General features: G+C 43.3%; 1 long non-coding RNA gene across 2 annotated transcripts in view; it reads right to left on the bottom strand.

Annotated features, from left to right (window-relative positions):
• Window positions 1-5,736: 5,736 nt before the first annotated feature.
• LOC128351247 (uncharacterized) overlaps window positions 5,737-20,689 on the bottom strand; it is a 43,948-nt gene continuing 28,995 nt past the window's right edge. For both annotated transcript variants that reach the window (XR_008319663.1, XR_008319664.1), the window contains 2 exons: window positions 8,109-8,327; window positions 5,737-6,431 (listed from right to left, as the gene is read on the bottom strand). This is a non-coding gene — a long non-coding RNA (uncharacterized LOC128351247). The remainder of the gene's footprint in view (window positions 6,432-8,108; window positions 8,328-20,689) is intronic.

Here is a 20,689-nt window from a genome sequence, read left to right as displayed (position 1 = left end):
TACAATGCAGCTTGTTCCTCTATAACTGTGCTTAGGACTGCTATAGGGCTACTAGTAATATAATTAAGGCAACATGGATGGACTCTTTTTATCAGATCACATTCTGAAAAGGTTGACACTTTTACTTGACAATCATTCACTCTCAGGAACACATGAGACTTATGGTACTCAAGCATATACCTATTAGTTGTCACAGGTGCACACACTATTCTCTGGAACACACACACACACACCACATACATTATGAGCTAGCATGGTGTAGTGGTTAGAGTGTTGGACTTGGACTGGGGAGACCCCGTTCAGTTCTCCATTCAGCCATGAAACTCACTGGGTAACTCAGTAAGTCACTTATCTCTCAGTCTAACCTACCTCACAGGATTGTTGTGAAGATAACATAAACATGTGTAGAGTGCTCTGGGTTCCTAGAGGAGGAGGAGGTGAGATAGATAGATAGATAGATAGATAGATAGATAGATAGATGTAAACATAAAACGAAATATACACCATAACAACCGAGAGCAGCTGGGGCTCCCCCCATGTGCACGTCCCTGTAACTCCCCATGCCGTGGGGAATGATATGAGTGAATGAAGGGGAGCCTTGCATCTCAATATGCCCCATGGGGTCCAAGGGCCAATTGTAGCTATGTATGTGTTCAAAAATTACATGTTAAAACTCTAAGAACTCTGCCAGTTTCAGGGGATTATCCCATTAACACAGGCAGTTCCAGGGTAAACCCTTATACCAGACACACTGTCCTTTACAGAATTTCCAATCTGCACCCTGGTAAACATGTTTGTTTGGTGTGTGGTGGGGGGATGCCCCAGTCAATGCAACCTATTGGGGTAAAAAAAATGCCCTAAAAATTTTCCCCTCCCTCCTGAGAGTGCTTTAGAGCTGATTGGGCAGCTTTGGACCTCCAGATTCTGTTAGGGTCTACAATTCCCATCATTGCAGGACATCTGCCTCACTGTTAATGTTTGTTGGGGGGAAGAAAAGCATCTCATCTATCAGGAAATGTTAATACTAATATACATTTTAATTCACAGGTTTTGTAAGTTTGTGTTGATAACCTATTATCTTGTGTTCAAAATATACTTCTAGTGAAAAATAATTTTAAAGAATTGAGGAGTAGAATATATGATAGTTGTTCAACTGCCAGTTGTTCAAACAGGGTGCAAAGGTCAACCCCAAACAAGAGCTCAATCTCCATGTGCATATGTGTTTCCAGGCTCTCCGTGTTTGGCTGTTGTAAAACACATTTCCTTTGGAAACCATGGACATGAATAGATTTTTTAGGATATTTTCCTACCTCAGATTTCATTGGAATGTGCCATGGGGTAGAAAAATGTCCCACTTATCAAAAAGTGTAAGGTTTTGGGTGAATGTCTAAATTGTGAGGATACAAACTATACCGCTTCCAGTCCAATTTCACTCCCCTCTCCCATGCAGGGGTGGAGCTGTAATTGTGGGCATTGGTCCCAAGAACCCATGTGCAGCTGCCAGTGGACCTGCTGCTGGGGCCATGGTGTGGCAGCCCTTCTCCCCTGCCCCACTACGGTGGGTGGCAGCAGCAGCACCCCTCCTCTGTGCAGCAGCCTCCCTATGGATCAACCCAGGTTAGGCTGCCATTCCCTTGCTGCTCAGCAGGCCGCCACCAATGCATGATGCTCAGCAGGCCGCCACTCAAATGATTGCTGTGCATGCGTAGTGGCCAGTAGGGATATGTACAGAACCGGCAGTTCCGCCAGTTGAACAGCTGGGGGTGTCTAACTTTAAGGGCAGGGGAGGATGCACTTACCCCTCCGGCCGCTTCCCCCCCCCCACAGTGTTTGTTTTTGTCAAAGCCCATCGGGTAGGTAGCGTAACACCCTGCCGCCCCATTACCCCCGTTGTCCAGATACAACCGGAAGTATCCGACGCACCTGCATGTGCATGGCACAGCCAACGTGTGCACGCAGGTGTGTTGGATACTTGCAGTTATATCCAGACAATGGGGCGGCAGGAAGGCACGCTGCCGCCCCGATGGACTTTGACAAAAATGGATGCTGGGGGGGGGGAGGCTGCTCCATCAGGAGATTGCTGCCGTGTGTGGTGGTGAAGCAGGGGCACCACTGGGTTGGGGAGGTGGGTGGCCTAAACATGGGGCGCCACTGCCCCCATGCATTCTTTCCATGTAAAATAGGAGGCCACTATGGTGTTGTGGGGTTTTTTTTGGGGGGGGGGGAATCAATTCTTTGACCCAGGCCAACTTTTGAATGGTGCTTTAGTTACTTTTATTCCAGTCCAGAGGTGGGGCTAACAAACAGCCAGCAGCAGGAGCACTGAAAGCAGAATGTACTTGCCTCTCTGTAAATAATATCTATTTCAATAAATGATTAATATACTTAGATTCTACTCCACTGCCTTGTCCTTGCATACCACAAGTCTTTCCTTCTGGATTCTACAGCTACTTGCCCCTGATTTATATGAATATGGCAGACACACGAACACAACTTAAAATAAAATAAGTAAAATAAAATAAAAATAAATACTTTACTTGTTAGCTGCCCCACAACAAAATTGTTCTCTGGGACATTCACAACAATACAATTAAAACCTCCAATTAAAACACACAACACAAACCAGAGAAATTACAAGATAAAATTGAAAATATAAAAATATAGTACAAAATATTTTAAAACTGTTTTTCTTCCTAGCTTCCCAGGGACATCTAGTTTGAGCTTTTACAGGGTACTCTCTCTCTAACCCATTTTGTCTTCCATCAGATTGTTACTCCTTGATTTTCAGTTGACTTTCTTATAACAAAAGCCAAGATTTGATAAAGTCTATCAAAAATACGAAGTACTCATATATTCAATATCTGAAACACAGCTGCTTTATTACAATTTTGTTCTTTTCTCTGTAGGCCACAATCAGAACACCTGTTCTATATATGGGGTCTGTGTTCTAGGTCTCCAGGGAGTGATTTCAGTAGCTGGGCCATCCACATGAAAAATGGTTGATCGAATCTAGATGGCTTTAGTTGCTGACATTTTGAAACTCACTGTTATAAAATTATTCCTTGGAATTCTAGCCAACATATGGGACTTTTCCATCCTTGTGATATATGGAAAGATTTGGTAAGTTTCATTTCACATTCTGAAATGTATGTTATTACTTATCAAGTAGGGGGTGGGGGCTTTGCTTTCAACACTGCATCAAGGTCAACTCACACTACTTCACATACAAAAATCCTTCATTTTATACATTTCTGGTACAGTTACTGAATATTCTTTTTCCCCACCATTGACTGTAATATCTAATTTGAATAAAGAACTACCTCCAAACTTCTAGTCGAATGTGTTGTGGGAACAGTAGCAACAGTCTGAGATCCTCCAAATTTATTACAAACTTTAGATCTAGGGAAAGAACTTAGAATTGTGCAATCAAAATGACTAAACAATGAGGAGATTCTCACAATCCACTAAAAGCAGGCTAAGGGAGCCCAGCCCACTTTTAGTGGATCGTGTGCTGCCACAGGAGCCATGTGGCTTCCGGCAGCAAACTCCACTAATTCCCCCTCTCCTTAGCCAAGGTGAGTGGAGTGAGCACTCCGCTAACCACGGCTTTTGGATTGTGTGTTGCTGCGGTGTGGCTTTGCGCCGCAGCAACTCATGAGTAGACCCCTGACCAGGAGGCTAAAAAGCAGCCTCCCGGCTCGGGGGGTCTCTCCAGCATGCCCTGTGTGCTCACACAGGGCATGCTGGAACTACTAGGGTCCGTGTGGCCCACGAACTCCCAAGCCCCCGCTAGCTCCGTGACAGAGCCAGCAGTTGTGTGGGCGGCTGCCCAGGCAGGGCTTGCTGCTCGTCTGCGGGGAGAGCAGCCTTAGCCCACTCTCCCCACAAACTCTCTGGAGGCGGGTCTTATTGTTCGCGAGAGCTGCCTCATTTAGTTTGCCTTTCAGCCTACCTCAGTCTTGTCTCCTTGAGATGCTGTTTCAGGAACTAACTTCTGCCTGAAAACAGTGTGTCTATATTGACTTAATCTAAGTCTTGCAAATGAAGTATTCTGCCTTAAAGCTCTACTGCTTAAGAATGCAGTAACGTGAGGAAGATAATTGGGAGACTGAAAGACCAAGCGAAAGTGTGGGTGCAAGGAGGTTTATGTTTTTGAGAGAGAGAGAGAGAGAGAGAGAGAGAGAGAGAGAGAGAGAGAGTGCATACACACACAGACGTGCGCACACAAATAGGAGAGACTGCAGAATGGGTTTACTGCTTATATGGTCTGGACATTACCTTAGCTTTTAATTTCAATTTTGTGCACAAGTGAGTTTCTAAGCATATTAACTGTTGTCTTAAACTTAAGATGTTTTTAATCCTAGAATTAGATATGGAAGCATGATACAAATATTTACCAGTGTCTGACCTGCTCTTTCAGCAGCTAAGCAAGTACCATAGGAAAAGTCCTCTGCAGCATCTGACATTTATACATTTCTGACATCATACATAGCTAACCCAAATTGTGCCACACTTCTGTGCAAGCAGGAGCTTATGCATACAGAGATAGAGCAGTATTTTGTGCACATCCATCAAAATATTTGTGTCCCACCTTTTGATGCACACAGTCCCCAAGACAGCATAACAACAATTCCAAGAATCTAATAGGATATTAAACAATACACAAACAGAAATAGTCAAAGACATGGAAAAAAATAGGGCCATTAAAAATACTTTGTGGAGTCATGTCAGTCCACAGATACAGTATGTCAGACTGATATGCCCTCTGTTGAGCACTGGTTTTAAAATGAAATTTCCACAATGACAGCCGGGAGCCTCCAACAGTCAGAAAGGTCAGGAGCCTCCCTACCATCACTGTGGAACTCCATTGGAATTCTGCATGTCTCTCAGTCCTCCCAGATTGCCCTCTGCTTTTACCTGTAACTGGATGAGGGCAAGGGACAGGGCTGCTTTCTTCCACTTAACTACAGAGGGAGCAGCTGCCTTGTTGACTTGAGATTTGATTTCAAAACCGACTTCTTCCCCTCTAGCTGTCCTTCCAGGTTCCCAAGTGGCTCAGGTAATCCCAGAAGCAGCTGTACCACTCAGGCACCTAGCAGGACAGCTTTCCTTCTGAGGACCTTCAATGGCCATGAGTAAGACCCCCTTCGGCCACTGTTGATGGGAATTATGGGAGTTGAGTCCAGCAATATCTGGAGACTCAAGGTCGGGAACCCCTGCTGTAAGGCTTTAAAGAGCACATGGAATTAGGCCAATTCTTGAACAACTGAAATGCCAGTTCTTGAACAACTGCCTGGTGTGTTCCACATGGTTTGTCCCAAGTGATTCCATGGGAGCAGCATGCAGTGTCAATTGTTTCTGAACACACTTTCAAAGACCGCTCTAAATAGAGCATATGAGAGTCATTTAATCTGTATGTGACTATGGCTTGAATGACGTTGGCTAGGTCGGTCATCTCCCGCAATGGATGCAGCCAACCACTGAGCCTAAGTTGGAAAAGTGTGCTTCTGGCCATGGTTCTTCCCAGTTTTTGGAATGTTCAGGCTCTCTGGGCACTGTAAGAACCCATGAGGCTTTGTATGCACTGAACATCTGTTCTATGCATGTACCAAACTCCCTATACATGGTGGAACATGACCACAATTTAGTCACATTTTCTAACCCAATTTGAGCAAGGACAATTTGAGAACCTCAGGCAAATATAAAGGAAAACAAATGTTTTACTTACAAGCAAAGTTTAATACCAGATGCCTCAAAAGAGGTTTTAAAATGAGATTTCCACTATGGACATAATATTATACTTGTGACTCTTAGATAAAAGCACAGAACAATAATAACCATCAGCAGGATGTTTATAGTCCTCATTTGGACTGCAGTTCATTGTTGCATCTTCTTTTAATTTCAGAACTATTAAACAATCCATATTAAATTAGATTACAAGTTATAATATGCTAATTGCCACCACAAGCTCTTTAATCAAAGCATAATGCATTATTCCGTCAGGCTCTTGTATTCGCTATCACAGTCTTCATGTTTAATTAAAAGAGGGAGGGAAAGTAAAATGTTTTAAAGCTTTAAAAAATGGCTTCAGTTATGGCCAGGAGAATCCTCTATTGGAAATTTTAAAGCAAAGAGCCCCAGCACTGTTTCATCAATGCACCGAAGCTTTCCCTCTCTGTTGTAAGCTTTGCAGGTAGAATTATAAGCAGAAGGACAAGCTGCAATACTATATGTGCTTACTCAGGAGTAAAACTAGATGAGCACACAAATGCACATTGAAGAGAAGCATTTGCACTAGAAGTGGTTCTTCTTTCCAAAAGAAATGTTTCATACATACAGCCTTGTGGAGTCCCAATCCAAATCTCCCCAAGATTCTTTCTTTCTCCTTTTCCTTCTCCTTTTCTCTTTTCCGCAAAAAGCTGTTTGGGGTGCTGTGGTGTTCAGAGGAAAATGGTGTGTGAGGAAAAAGAATCCAGCTCCCCTTCCCTGCACACCATGGTCCTAGTCAACACTGAGGGGCCCATGGCTTAATTGGGCGGGGGCGGGAGAAAGAGATGCTTGACATGAAGGCTTTCTGAACTTGGTAGCATTTACTCCTCACAAAAGCATGTATAGGACCAATCTGAACTTAATGAAATGATGGTACAGCGAAACAGAGGAGTATGACCTAATTATAATAATGTCTTGCATTATATAGCACTTTGGAGTATCAAATTATTTCTTAACTTATATTATCTCAATCCTTATAACTACCATGTGAGGCAGGTCAATATTATTATCCCCACATCTGAGAAGAAGAAAAGCCTTGGTTAATTTTTCCCATTTTATGTTTGCTAAGAATCTGCAGCACAATTAGCAGAGTCATAAATTGGGTTTAAGCAACTGAATAAACCATGGTTTATTTGATCCAGAATGCAATCTGAGTCCACACACCCCCTACTTGCCTCCTCTGTTCATGTCCATCAACATCATCATTTGCTCAGTGACAGCACTGTCTTAACTGTGATATTACAGACAATTATTAAACCAGCATTTGAAACCAGAGTTGAATTTTTGTTTCAAATGTGTATTTAATCATGGTTCATAAACTACAGTTAAAGCACTACTCCAAGTTTGGACTAATTATAGGGCCACATTTGCACGTAATGCAGAATTGGAGTTTCATGAGGCAGAGGTTTCCCTACCATTATATCCAAATGCATGCAACTTCGGTCCTGCTCATCCAGAGACCCAAGGTTTTGATCTGCAGGCTCCAAGCTGAACCCTCAATTTTTAATGAGCTTTGCTGTGCAAACCGTGGTTCCATTTTCGAGCCGTTGCATCCAAACGCAGCACTGAAGACTACATTTGGCTGGACTGGAGTTGAGAGAGGAAGCTCCTCCCTCTCTCCATGAATGATTAGCTGTGCGGGCTCTCCTTCAAGCAAGAAGGAAGCCCACACAGCCAGTTCCCCCTCCTCTTTTCAGTCTCGCTGACTGCGGAGAGGGAGATAATTGAGATATGTCCTAATTCGGACAGGAAAGTGGGGGCAGGGGGAGAAAACTATGTTACATGTGAATGTGGCCCATTTTTGTGGTTTAACAAAACTACAATGTGGATTGTCATGGCTCAGACTTGGAGCCAACGATGGCTTGGATTCATTTGTGAATCAATAAATAATGGTTCAACCCAGCATAGACACAGCTAAGTCTTTGGCTTATTGTGGCATAGTCAGACAATGATGTTCCAATTATGATATAAATTTGTTCCTTATCACTGTACTTCTATGCATGAAGACAAAAGACTAGACTAAGAATTCAGAAGTTAAATCAGTAAATTGATATACTGTAGATACTTTTATTAATTATGATTTCTAAAAAATTTGTACCCACCCAGTCCATCATTTTTCTTTTAACAGCAGTCACTCAGATACTTCTGAGAAGCTCATAAGCAGAATCTGCCTTCCTCTATTGTTGGCAGGCATTTGAAACTTCAAATTCCATCACCCCAGTCTCAGCTAGGCCCAATACATTAGAACTGGGGTTGAGCTCAAAATAAGATTTATCCCACATCACTAGTTAGTGTCCCTGCAACTTTCCCCATCCCTTCCCAAGCAATAAAGTTCTTACTTTCAGAAGTGGAAGAGAATAACCAGCCATTGGGAAGGCTTACTAGAGAGGATTTCTTGCTTCTCCATAACTAGAAATGGTGCTCACAATCATGCTTAGGTACATCATTTCCTGCCAGGAAGCCTGGGATTTGTAGTTTTCTTTGCCACCAGATTCAAGGAGAGCTTAAATGCACACACAAGTGTTTTTCAAGGCAAGCTGAGGAAGGTTCTCCCATTCCTGTCAACAAGAAAACCCAGAATGCAGCGACCAGATGCCACCATGGGACTGGGACAGGAGCTTGGAAAATCACAACTGTAAAACAAACGACAAGTTCACTCATGCTCCATCATACCTAGTACTAAGGACTGGAGGCAATTTATCAGACAGCTCAGTCACTGCAGTTCATTTGAAATGCTCATGAATTTCCAAACAAAGACATAGCAATAAAAATGACAGAGGTAAGTCATTATGATCATGGCACTGGTCCCTAATGTGAAATGCACACAAAAGCATTTGGACACTTTGGATTAATGGAAAGCCAAGAAGACCCCCATCTTCCAGCTGTTTCCATCATTATTCCTCAACCACCTCCTGCAGAAATACATTTTTGAGACTGCTAGAATTCATTTCTTCTTTTCCTCATTCATTTTTTTTTTTTTTTTTTTTTTTTTTGTGGCAGGGGGTGGGGGGCTGGTAACTTGTTCCATATGCTTGTTACCAAGATCATGGAGCATGAGAGAAGTCATATCAAATTCTCTCCTATAAAGCACACATTTCAGTAAGCACTGAACATAGGTGCATAATAAGTGAAACCCTTCACCAGAAAGCAGCATGATCAAGTGATATACATTGGACAATGCAGTTAAAACACATACAAAATTATACAAGTAAGTCCATATAATAGGTATCATTTTTCTTGTTACCATTAGGATGCAGAGTTTTCTTTTTCCGATCCCATGTCTGTTCCTTACCACAGTAAAAAGGTATCCAGTGCAATATGATTCATGCTATGTACAGATCACAACTTTTTTAAAAAAAAGATTACTTTTTGCTGGGATTTATGTTTCACCACAATCTGTATCAACAGTTCACATCCTTGGCTTTACTAAGGCTTTACATTTTATATGGACAGACACTGCAAAGAAAGTAGTTATGTCTTCACTGTGCCAGAATTAGGGGTGTGCATGGAACTGGATGGTCTAGTTCGGTTCGAGTCCGGCACCCAGTTCGGTTTGGTGGGGGGGGGGGTCGCAGACTTTAAAAAATAAAAATAAAAATAAATTAATTACCTCCTCAGGGGAGTTATTCGAGGTGGTGGTGGGTCTGTGGAGGTTCCCCCTCCCTCCACCCGCCTCCCTTGATATACATGCTGGCCAGCTGGCCAGCTCTTCAGCCCATTCGGGCCTTCCCCCTCCAGTACAGTGGCCATTTTGGAGTCTGCCATGCCTGCAATTGGCCTCTGCATGACCCAGGTCACACAGAGGCCAATTGTGCAGGTCAGAGGCGTATCTAAGGAAAATAGCGCCAAGGGCAAGCACTGAAATTGCACCCCCTGTCAAACATCTGACAACCATCATTCAGATAACTTTACCATAATATCAGCTGAAAAATACAAGTCAAGCTCGTTAATCTTTTAATATTTCAAAAACTATTTAGCAGTGGACGTAGCCAGACCAAAAAATGCTGGAAAACTACGAAACTAAATATGTGTACAGTGACTTATATTTTTATATATATAGATATAGATATAGATATAGATATAGATATAGATATAGATATAGATATAGATATATAAATAAAATTACCTGTAGCCCCTTCAGGGGTTCCTAAAGGCCATGTGTGGGGGGTCTGCAAAGGTTCCCCCTCCCCCCCCCGCTGGCCTCTAGGGCCTCGCAGGGACCATTTGAGCATGTGCGGTGGCTGTTTTTTAATATATATATTTTAAAAGAATGGCTGATGAAAACAAAATGGCCACCGTGCATGCTCAAATGGCCTCTGCAAGGCCTGGCATGGCCTAGGGCCTCACAGAAGCCATTTAAGCATGCACGGTGGCCATTTTGTTTTCGGCAGCCATTTTTTTAAAAAAAATAATTTTTAAAAATGGCGCCCCCCTTCAAGTGGTGCCCGGGGCACGTGCCCTGCCTGCCCTGCCCTAGATACGCCCCTGGTGCAGGTGCAGCAGTCCCCAAAATGGCCACTACACCAGAGGGGGAAGGCCCAAACGGGCTGAAGAGCCAGCCATACAGCCAGTGGCAGCAAACAAGGAGGCCAGCAAGGGGAGGGGAAACCTCCGTGGACCTCCCCTTGCCATCTCCAACAACTCCCCAAAGGGGATAAGAAAAAAAGTTATTTTTAAAAAAAGTTTGCAAACACCCCCCCCCAAACAATCGGGAGGTGTTCGGTACAGGGTTGGTTCGGTTTGACCCTGAAATGAACACGTTCAATGTTGGACCTGTTTGCACATCCCTAGCCAGAACAGAGAAGAGAAACACCCATCTCCCATGTACAGTTTCTCCCTCTTCCCCATACCCACCCACCCCTCTACCTATGAGTAACTTCCTGGACACATTTATTTCATGTATTAAAAGCATTGTCTTCAGTGTGCAAACTGCTCCTCATAGGTCTCCTCTAACTCAGGGGGTATACCTAAACTAAAGGGAGAGGGGTGGCAAGAGAGAGAGAAATCAGTTGAAATAAGCACACATGTAAAGCAGGTTGGGAGCCAAAGATGATATTTTAATTGTAAGGCCTTTTATAAGAACCAGAAAGACAATACAAAAACAAACCTACAGTTTGTAGCCTAAAGGGAGGGATTGCAATATGAAATGTTACACAGCACAATAGCTCATCAAAATCAGCCAGACATAGAGAATGTGACTTAAAAGCAGTAAATAAAAGGCGACGGTACTAACTTGGCTAGTTTATACGCACATCAGATCAAGTGGCAAAACCTTTCTTGAATCCTATCTCTTCAGCTGCAGCATTCCCTTCAAAATTTGCCTATAGTGGTTTGTCAACTACAACTCCCATCCATAGCACAATTGTCCATAGTCAAGCATGATGGGAGTTGCAGTACAACATCTGCAGGAGAACGGAAGTTGTGCAGTCCTAGTTCAGATGGTTTTCTGAACCAAGCTATATTATAATCAGCTATCCTGACAAAGAAAGAACAATCCTGGAAGATGCCCAAAGTCCTCTTTGAAACCTCCAGCAAATAATGAAGCAATTAACTATTGAACACAGGTAAACTCTTCTGGTGGAGTTTAGCTCCAACTGCTTACAGCATGTGTGCAAAAGAATAAGCTGTATACATGGACTACTGTTTCTGTTATCACACACACTGCAACAGCTGCATATATAATTCTAATGAAGAGCTGCCACATCATGTAAGTGGCACCTCCATGTGACAGCTAGCAAAAAGGCCACTGACAGCCTCCATTGTCCCAAAACACTGGGCATGGGGCCACCATCAAACATAAACAGGCCTGTTCTTGTCAGATCTGCTGTTTTTTATGTTCGCATAATCAGTGTGGCTTTCTGTATCTGCTTAGGGTGAGTTGTTCCATGGCAAAACTAAGGTTCTTCTTAGGATGTAGAGGTATGGCTTGTTTTCAGGCTAGTGTGCCTTCCCACGCACTGAGGCTGCATTTGCACATGCATTCATTTATTCATTCGATTTCCATACCACCCTTCCAAAAATGGTTAAAGGCAGTTTACACAGATAAATAATGAATAAGTAAGATGGATCCCTGTCCCCAAAGGACTCACAAACTAAAAAGAAACATAAGATAGACACCAGCATCAGTCACTGGAGGTACTGTGCTGGGTGTGGATAGGGCCAGTTACTCTCCTCCTGCTAAATAAAACTGAATCGCCATGTTAAAAGGTGCCTCTTTAACACAAAACTGGAGGTTGACAAACCCATGGTATCAACTTCAAACCATAAACTGCATCACAGAAGTTTGTCCAACTGCAATCCGGCAACCTCCCTCTTCCTGGTTTGCTGAGGCCAGTCCAAGCAAGCTCTGTAGTGCTTGTGTCACCAGACTGTGGACAAGGGGTCAGCACATCACCAGACCAGTTGCCATTGGCCACAATCTTAAAGGGGCTGTGTCAAGCAGTGATCGTGACTTTTTGGAATGGTCCATTCACCCTTGGCAGGAAAGGGCATTTAAATGCCATGCCAGACCAGAACTTCTTCTAACAGCAATAGCACTGCCACCCTCCTAAGAGCATTACAACAAAACTGTCGCTCACAGACAAGGTTTGGTGGGGATCTGGGGGGTGGCGCTATTTCCCTGTTATTTAGGAGGGAGGGCAAAGGATCCTGGGTGATCTGTCCCACCATGACCTAGGATGCTCTTGAGAGGGCTCACCCCGGCAAAGCAGTCCATGCTGACAAAACCACACTCCTGCTCGCCTGGCAGCTTGCTGCTGGTGGACTAGTACTCTCATGAAAGAGCCAGTCTACTGGGGAGGACCATAGCATAGAATACCCTCAGCTTTCCATCAGACTGCATGCTCATGAGTTGAGCTAACCCACAAAGGGGGCCAGACTTATGTGGGGGGCCCTGTTTAGTGATAGAACCTTTGCACTGCAAACCCCCCCCCTCCCCAGGGAAGTCTTACACAGACCCAAAGGAGATTGTGATGCTCCGTGTGTCAGAGCCTAACCATGTCTGTTGACAGGGAGAACACTGAGTGCGGGGACAGATCTATACTCTGGTTCAAAATTCTTGGGTTGGAGATGGTGTTGTGCCATTTGCAGATCTGCCACCCTAGGGAATTGTGGGAGAGGGGAACCCCAATTTCCAGCAACTACAGAACAAAGTTGGACAAGTCCAAATGGGTGGAGGGGCTGGCAGAGGGCATGCTTTGACAACTACTGTGCAGCATTTGTCAAGACAGGGATTGCTGTAGGCAGGGTACCCATCCCGGTGGCTTGCTTGTATAGAGCAACCTGGAAGGGTGGCATCCACTGTCTGGCCTCCATGGCCTCAGGCGTCAATGAGTTCCAACCTCTGCCCTGTTTATCTCTGGTTTGGTGTTACATCCGAATTTGTCATGAAAGAGACTTCTGCCTTTCATCAGTATAACTCAGTTCTTGCACATGGTTCTTATCTCCCCAAGTGTCACACTGAATTAATGAACTGGACTTCTGGACCTGAACTTCTAGAGTTCATTACACCCCATAATATTTTTATGTATCCACCATTACTTTTACCTGTGTCTTACCCTTTTCTCCAGACCCTTTTCTTCTTGTGCTAAACTGTGTTCCAAGGGATGAATTCACACAGGAGTGGCTGTAAAAATGGTAGTGTTTTTACAAACCATACAATAGCTGGCCTTGCTCCACTAAGAAAATGCCTCAATTTTAACATTATGCAAGATTGCCAAAGAGGGAGTATTCTTATGTTAATTGCCCATTCAGAAGTGAAAAGCCTCTTTGAATAGTGCAGAAGTTGAACTGTTAATGATTTGTGTAAGTCGGAGTTTTTAAAAAACCACTAGAATAAGCTGTTCCAAGAAACTTTTTAAAAATATCCATTTTATATCACCAGTCCCATGAGGACACTTTAAAAAACAATTAGAACTGTCATGTGAGTATAAAGTATAAACATTTGGGGAATTATTATGTACGCCATAAGGCAGCTGGTTGTAGATACTCACCAAGTGGAAGTCTAATTTAGTGTCAGTGCTATTTCTTACATTCAAAGAGCTTGTGAATAGAGTAGTACCCCAAGGGGGAAAAACAGATTACCTTTCACAAACACATCAGCTGAAGCAATGGCAGTTTTGAAACTACAGAACTAGAATCTAGAGAATCGAGAAGAGACTATTAAAAGGAGGCTTGGGGCAAGATCCCATGAGCTATTTAGCTAGCTTAGTGTGGTGTTTAGTGTCAGACTAGGAGGACCAGTGAGACGCAGGTTCAAATGCCCACTTGGCCATGAGCTCACAAGGCCAGTCATTCTACCCAGCCTTACTTCCTTGTGGAGGTAACATGGGTGGGGTGGGCCATGAGCTCCTTGAGGAAAGGGCAGGATAAAAATGCAATATGTTACCACCACATATTTGTCACTGGAAATGGCATATTAGAAGTTGTTCTTGGAGAAGGAAAAGCTTTTATGTGCAATGAAAATATATACCGCTAGCTATGGAATAAGGAGGAGCAAATACCCATACATTTAATAAAAAGTAGTATCCTGGAATGGAAAATCAAGAGGACACCTACGGAGCCCAAAGATAGTTCTGGAGGGAGGGAGGGAGGAATCTTCACAGCTGAATGTCAAGTCAATTGTATGAATTAAATTCAGCTTTCCAACACAGTAAATCAGTAGTTCTCTAAGAACAAACCAAGAATTTGTAAGTTTTTCAGAACAAACATCCACCTTTTAAAAATTATTTTTGCTTACCTTACCACTTTACGTGTCATGTACATTGATAATGCTAACAGACAAGGATAGTAAAGTGAGACAAAGACCAATAACCAGTATCCATTCATAGCACAGTGATAAAATACAGGAACTATTCAGAGCATGTCTGGCTGTTATTCATCCTCTACACAGAACAAAAATTCATAAACAGATAACATCTCTACAATTCAACATGCATGAAAAAGCAGTTCCCTCTTGGAGAGAAGGTCTCAAATATATGATAATCTGGATGTATGCCAAATCTTTGATCGCAAGATATAATACATTCTTTGGAAATAAATTAAATCTATCTTGCCTTGTGGGTACATGAAGAGAGGTGCCTGTCCTGCATCTCTCTTCCAGTGGAGAATATTGCTGCTGAAGGCAACTGACACACAACTGAAAAAAATGCAGTTCTCCCCAATACATATTGATTGCAGAACTTGCTGAGAGACATTTCTACAAGTCTACTATGATGGCCTTGGATACTTCCTAACCTCTAGAAACAAGCAACAAAAGTCCTGCACCAATCAATCAATTCATGTGCCTTGTTAGAGTAAAACTGGAGGACTCTTCTCCTAATGCCCAGAGAAAAACATGCCTACACACACACACACACACACACACACACACTTAGGAGCACACCAAGACACTGAATCCTGCATATTAAGTAAGGACATTGCCGATCAACAAGAATATCCCAGTTTTCTAGAGTGAAAGGTTTAAGGGTTATAGTCTCAGAAAGAATGTAGACTGAAGCTCAACTGTGCTACAGCCTTTCTCCAAATAGATGAGAAGTAGGTCATCGGTTTCAAAGGAGAGGCCTTGCAATTCAAACTGCTCTCCGCCTGAAAATAGACACCCCTCATTGATAATTACCAGGACCCTGACAATAGCCAGGTCGCAACTGAGAGACGGAAGGGATGGCGAGGGCACTCAAAAGACACTACAAAAGATGTTCTCCCCCAACATTGGTCAAGGAGGGTCAGGAAGGAGATCACATGCCTCCTGATATTCTTAGGGAAGCGGTCTTCATTGCAAAGCCTCGGAGAAAGTGGCAGCTTCCATCAATGCTAATTGTCTATTAGGTCTGTGTGAAGCTTCAGCTGAAGCCGAATATTCCACACAGCCCTCCTGGCATCTATTCTCACCATGCAGTACTGCAATTTGCCCAATACAGGGAAAATGAGTCAGACCATTGGTTCATTGGCTTAGTGCTGTCTAGTGTCTACACAGACTGGCAGTGGCCTCGCCAAGATTGCAGGCAGGCATCTCTCTCAGTCCTATCTTAGAGATGCCAGGGAGGGAACTTGGAACATTCTGCATGCAAGCATGCAGATGCTCTTCCCAGAACAGCCCCTAAGGGGAACATCTTTCAGTGTTCATACCTGGTCTCCCATGCAAATATTAACTAGGGTAGACCCTGCTTAGCAAATGGGACAATTCATGCTTGCTACCACAAGACCAGCTCTCCTGCATGGAGCAATGGGCAATATGGCCCTTCCCAGTATTTTCCCTGTAGAGCGACACTTCCCAGTCTGAGATCAAGAGGGCTCGGTTTCTTATAAAGGACAAGGTGCCGTACTATGCAGAGAACAAGAACAAGGTGTAAAATGACCAGTGGAATAGTGCCACAGGGATAGGCAGGGAGGCAGTCCTGGTACTTTTTTTGCCTCCAGGATCTCAGTAGGGACTCAAAGCCCTTTGCTTTCTAAATGGAAATAATATTCTGCTCTGGCTATTCCAACAGTTTGTTACATAAATAAATATTGGATTAAAATTGATTTTATTGTCATTCTCCTCTCTTCTGTTACCCTCCACCCTTTGTGGTTAACAATCCAGACTGCTCTCCTGGGTGAATAACTACATGAGGCTCAAACTCTGTAGGATTAGGAAACTATCCTTGACTTCTTATAACAGACCCCCCAGAATTGTTGCAAATATCTATGTGGGTGTGGCTATGCCTATGGGGGCTGTCATGGAGAGTGTCCACATTTCTGAATTTGCAACTATACCATTGGAAATGACTCTCACATTGAAGATCTTTGCCCAAAGTGGCCTATGCTTGAAAAAAACAGTGAAGATCACTGCTTTTGGGCAAAGAGGTCCAACACACTCTTTAAAATCCACAGCTCTAAGGAAAAGAAAGTCTTTTCTCTTTCCTCCCCCCACCCCCAGCTGTAGAGTGTTTCTTAAAATGTTAGTAAAAACAACTTGGAAGCTGATTATGCTTTACATCATTTTCTTCCTTTAAAATTCACCAGAAACAAATCTCAGTCCATCTGTTCATTACTTCGGATGAATTGACACCTAATGCTCTCCACTTATTCCCAGCAACTCTGCAATCAGCTCATCAAATGAGATTAGGAGATTGATCCTGCCTTCGCAGAACTTCCGCACATGCCTGTTGACCTCCATGGGATCAGGCTTCTCAGCAGCGCTGCAACTTTCACCACAAAAACATCTTAACCCACAGAGGCACATGCAACTAATCAGTTACATTATGGTAAATGCAATTTTAAAAAGCAGAAAAAAGATGACATAATGGCAAGAACAGCTGCTGTGCAAGTGGTACATCTGATTCCTGTTATAATTGATTTTCAGCTAGGAGAGGAAAAATGCAACTCTCTGTGAAAAATTCCAGACAGATGGAAACAGGAAGGAGCAGAAGAAAGGCTGTGGTCCACCAGTCTACCATGGGCCAGTTTCTCAGAGAGCATTTCATGCTTGCCACTTGCGACAATTCTTGCAAAGGATGCTGAACTAGGTGTCCTTGAGTCTGACCCAGCACGGCATGCACTACATTCTTAAGCAAGGAGTGCAGACTCAAGAATCACTGGCTGACATCCTAATAAAGCCCTTGTGTAATAAGCAAAGTCACACTCGCACAAAAAGATCACATGGGATTTGCGCAATTGCCCAAAAGTTCCCTTTGAAACAAGAGATGTCACAGTTGCACAAGCATCTTTGCAGTATCATACTCTAGTCTGGAATGCAGGCTCTAGACTTAGTGCAAGTAGGTAGCACTACAGCTTTGCTTTAACACAAAATCCTCCCACAAGCATTTTGTTAGCCAGTAAGGTTGTTCACATGACCCAGGATTGCAGGGTGAGGAGGACTGGGGGGAGTTCAGGAAGTCAGAAGTGCTCTTCCCTTCCCCCCAGATGCTCTCCTCTCTTCTTTGGGCCATGGAGCTGCATGGCCATCCGGAGGCAGGAGGAACGCAGGCCAGCCTCCAGAAATCCATCAATACACTGTGCAGGGCACACAGCTCTATGGCTGCAGGCAACGCAAACAGAAACACAACCGGGTAGAAGGGCATGTTCATGCTGTTTTCCCTTGGTATTAGCCCAGGGGGGAAACTCAGACTACCTGGCAGGGCAGGGCCAGGACTGAGCCCGATCTCGGCACTCTATCTGAGCAGCCTACCCAGGTATGGCTGTTCGGGTAGGGCTGCTCATGTGAACAGCTTCAATATGTTCACATATTCTATCCAAGCTCCCTGTGGATGATTATTTTCCTTAGAGGCCTCTAGGAGAGCCTTAAAGACACATCTTTTTAGCCAGGCTTTTAATATCTAGTTTGACTTTTAATTTGGTTTAAATGTTTATTTTATTTTAATTGTTTTATTATGTGTTTTTGATTTTAATATAAATCACCCCAAGCCACTTTAGGAAGGGTGGTATATACACTGAATGACTGAATGGCCAGGCTCTGGACACAGATTTGTGCATTCCTTAACAACTAGGCTTGAGTATCCACAAGTGAAAAGTTAACACACACACACTGGCAGACCACACAGAGTCTAATAAAAAATGTGTATATCTACACAAGGTGGTCTCCTTCCTTTTGAATATCATACCATACATCATATAAACTTCTCTCACTTTTGTGACTTGCAGTGTAACCCTCTGCCTGTTTCATCAGAACTAAGCTCCTTTGTGTTTGATAGGCTGACTCCCAGGCAAGTGAGCATAGGATTGCAATCCTATACACACAGCGGTGTAGCTATAATTGAGTGGATGGGTTCAAAGAACCCGGGGACCCCAGGTCCTAAGGGCCCCCCAGATCCACCCCTCCCTATTTTCTTAATTATGTCACTCATTCCGAGGGGGCACTGGGGAGAGCGGTGAACACCAGCTCCCTCTCCCCTAACTATACTCCTGTATACACACTTACCTGACAGTAAGACAATGAGTGTTATCAATAAGACAGTAACACAATGAGTGTTACTTCCAAGTAAATAGGCAGAGGATTGTGCTATTGTTTCTTTTGGAGGTTTGAGATATCCTTCAAATAGATTTACAGGATTTGTTTTATGTAGTCCCAAATGCATATAAAAGTTACAGTAGTTTTTAGCCCAGATTTTGTTCTCTTAAAGAAAACATGCATTCTCTTCTCACACATTTCTGAGTGTAAACATGAGACTTAAAGATATCAGTCTTGCCAGTAAAGAGTATGGAACATTTCACACAGGAGGACTGCCACACAAGACCCTGTGTGAGAAATTGGATTCTGCAGCTCTCAAGAAAGTCCAAACCTAAGATGCTTAAGGCTCCAACATCTGCAGTTATTCAGTATATGCGTGCCTGGCAATAAGACAGATAGTGGGAACCCGTGGCAAAAGAGAGTTTTGGCCATAAAGTCAACTGCAAAACTTGCATTGGCTTAAAATAAAAATGTTGAAGACTGAGAGGGAATCATCTGGGTTGCTCTGAATACAAAATGCAGGAGAGGAACATTTTACATACTGCTGGTAGAACTTGATGTCATTTCTCCCTCCCACCACAGGCATGTATTTCAAGACTCATCATATTTTTCATTTGGACTCTAGGGAGGCAGTATGTCATACACTCATGCCTGGGGTTACTGCCAATTTTGTACTTTATGAAAAATTACATAGGGCACAATTCAGCCAAAGTTAAACTCATTTAATCCCCTTTTATTTCATCAGAAGAAATTCAAGCATGTGCTTAACTCACCCATTGAACTCAATAACACTTAACATAGCTTGGGCTCATCATGCCCACAGTTTACATAATAATGCACTAGGTCATTAGCAAGTAGCCATCAAGTCTTCACACAAAGTTACTTTCCATTTCTTCATTCTCCTTTTGGTTGATTAATGGGCAAGGTGGCAAGGCATGTTACTGCCAGATGTTCCTTGTTTTAAGAGAGTTGTCCTTATTCCAGGGCATCACCGCTCAGCAGAACAAGCACAGCAAATCCAACATCCTTTAGAAGTTTTACTCCAGCAGTGATCCTATTGTATTTGCAGTCTTGCCCTCTGCTCACTTTTAAAGCATCTTACCCAACTCAATAAAAATGTGTATCTAATAAATAATAATGCCTCATACATTTTAATGACACGGGCCCTATTCTGGATTCATCATTTGCCAAACTTTAGCATTTACCTCAAAGCTATTTTACTATGTTTGAATTTATACTGTGTCGATGCAACAAGACACATTTTTTAAAAGAAATCACAAAATCTGGCAGAAGAATAAGGCATTTGCTTATGATGCAGCAGGCTGTGGTGTGGTGTGGTGTGGTGTGCCTGTCTGCTATTCATTTTAGAACAGTCTGCATAGGATCTGGCCTTAGGGGATGTTGCCCTTAAACAACTATGACTAAAGTTAATGAAGGGTTCCTGTTTCCCCTAGTTGCCAGGTTGGTCCAAAAGAAAAAGCTCAAAGCTGAGCATTCAGCTTTAACCAATAGCCATTTACAGGTTTTTTCAATACACACATCAAACCTGTTGTGGATACACATTGTAGATGGACACAATTATTGTGTGTCTACATTCTAGGGCAACCAATGAATAGAACTCAGGGCTGGGCTACACAGGGGAAAGGATGTGCCAACATAGATAGTATGTAGCCCTCTCTCTCTCTTGGCCATAAGGTCTTGTAGCAACAAGCATGACTTGTCCCCTTAGCTAAGCAGGGTCTGCCCTGGTTGCATATGAATGGGAGACTTGATGTGTGAGCACTGCAAGATATTCCCCTTAGGGGATGGAGCCACTCTGGGAAGAGTGCCTAGGTTCCAAGTTCCCTCCCTGGCATAAGATAGGGATGAGAGAGATTCCTGCCTGCAACCTTAGAGAAGCCTGTGTAGACAATACTGAGCTAGAGGGACCTATGGTCTGACTCAGTATATAGCAGCTTCCTATGTTCCAATGTT

Source organism: Hemicordylus capensis, chromosome 3 (assembly GCF_027244095.1).
Source record: "Hemicordylus capensis ecotype Gifberg chromosome 3, rHemCap1.1.pri, whole genome shotgun sequence".
NCBI lineage: Eukaryota > Metazoa > Chordata > Lepidosauria > Squamata > Cordylidae > Hemicordylus > Hemicordylus capensis.
This window is presented reverse-complemented; position numbering and strand designations above follow the sequence as displayed.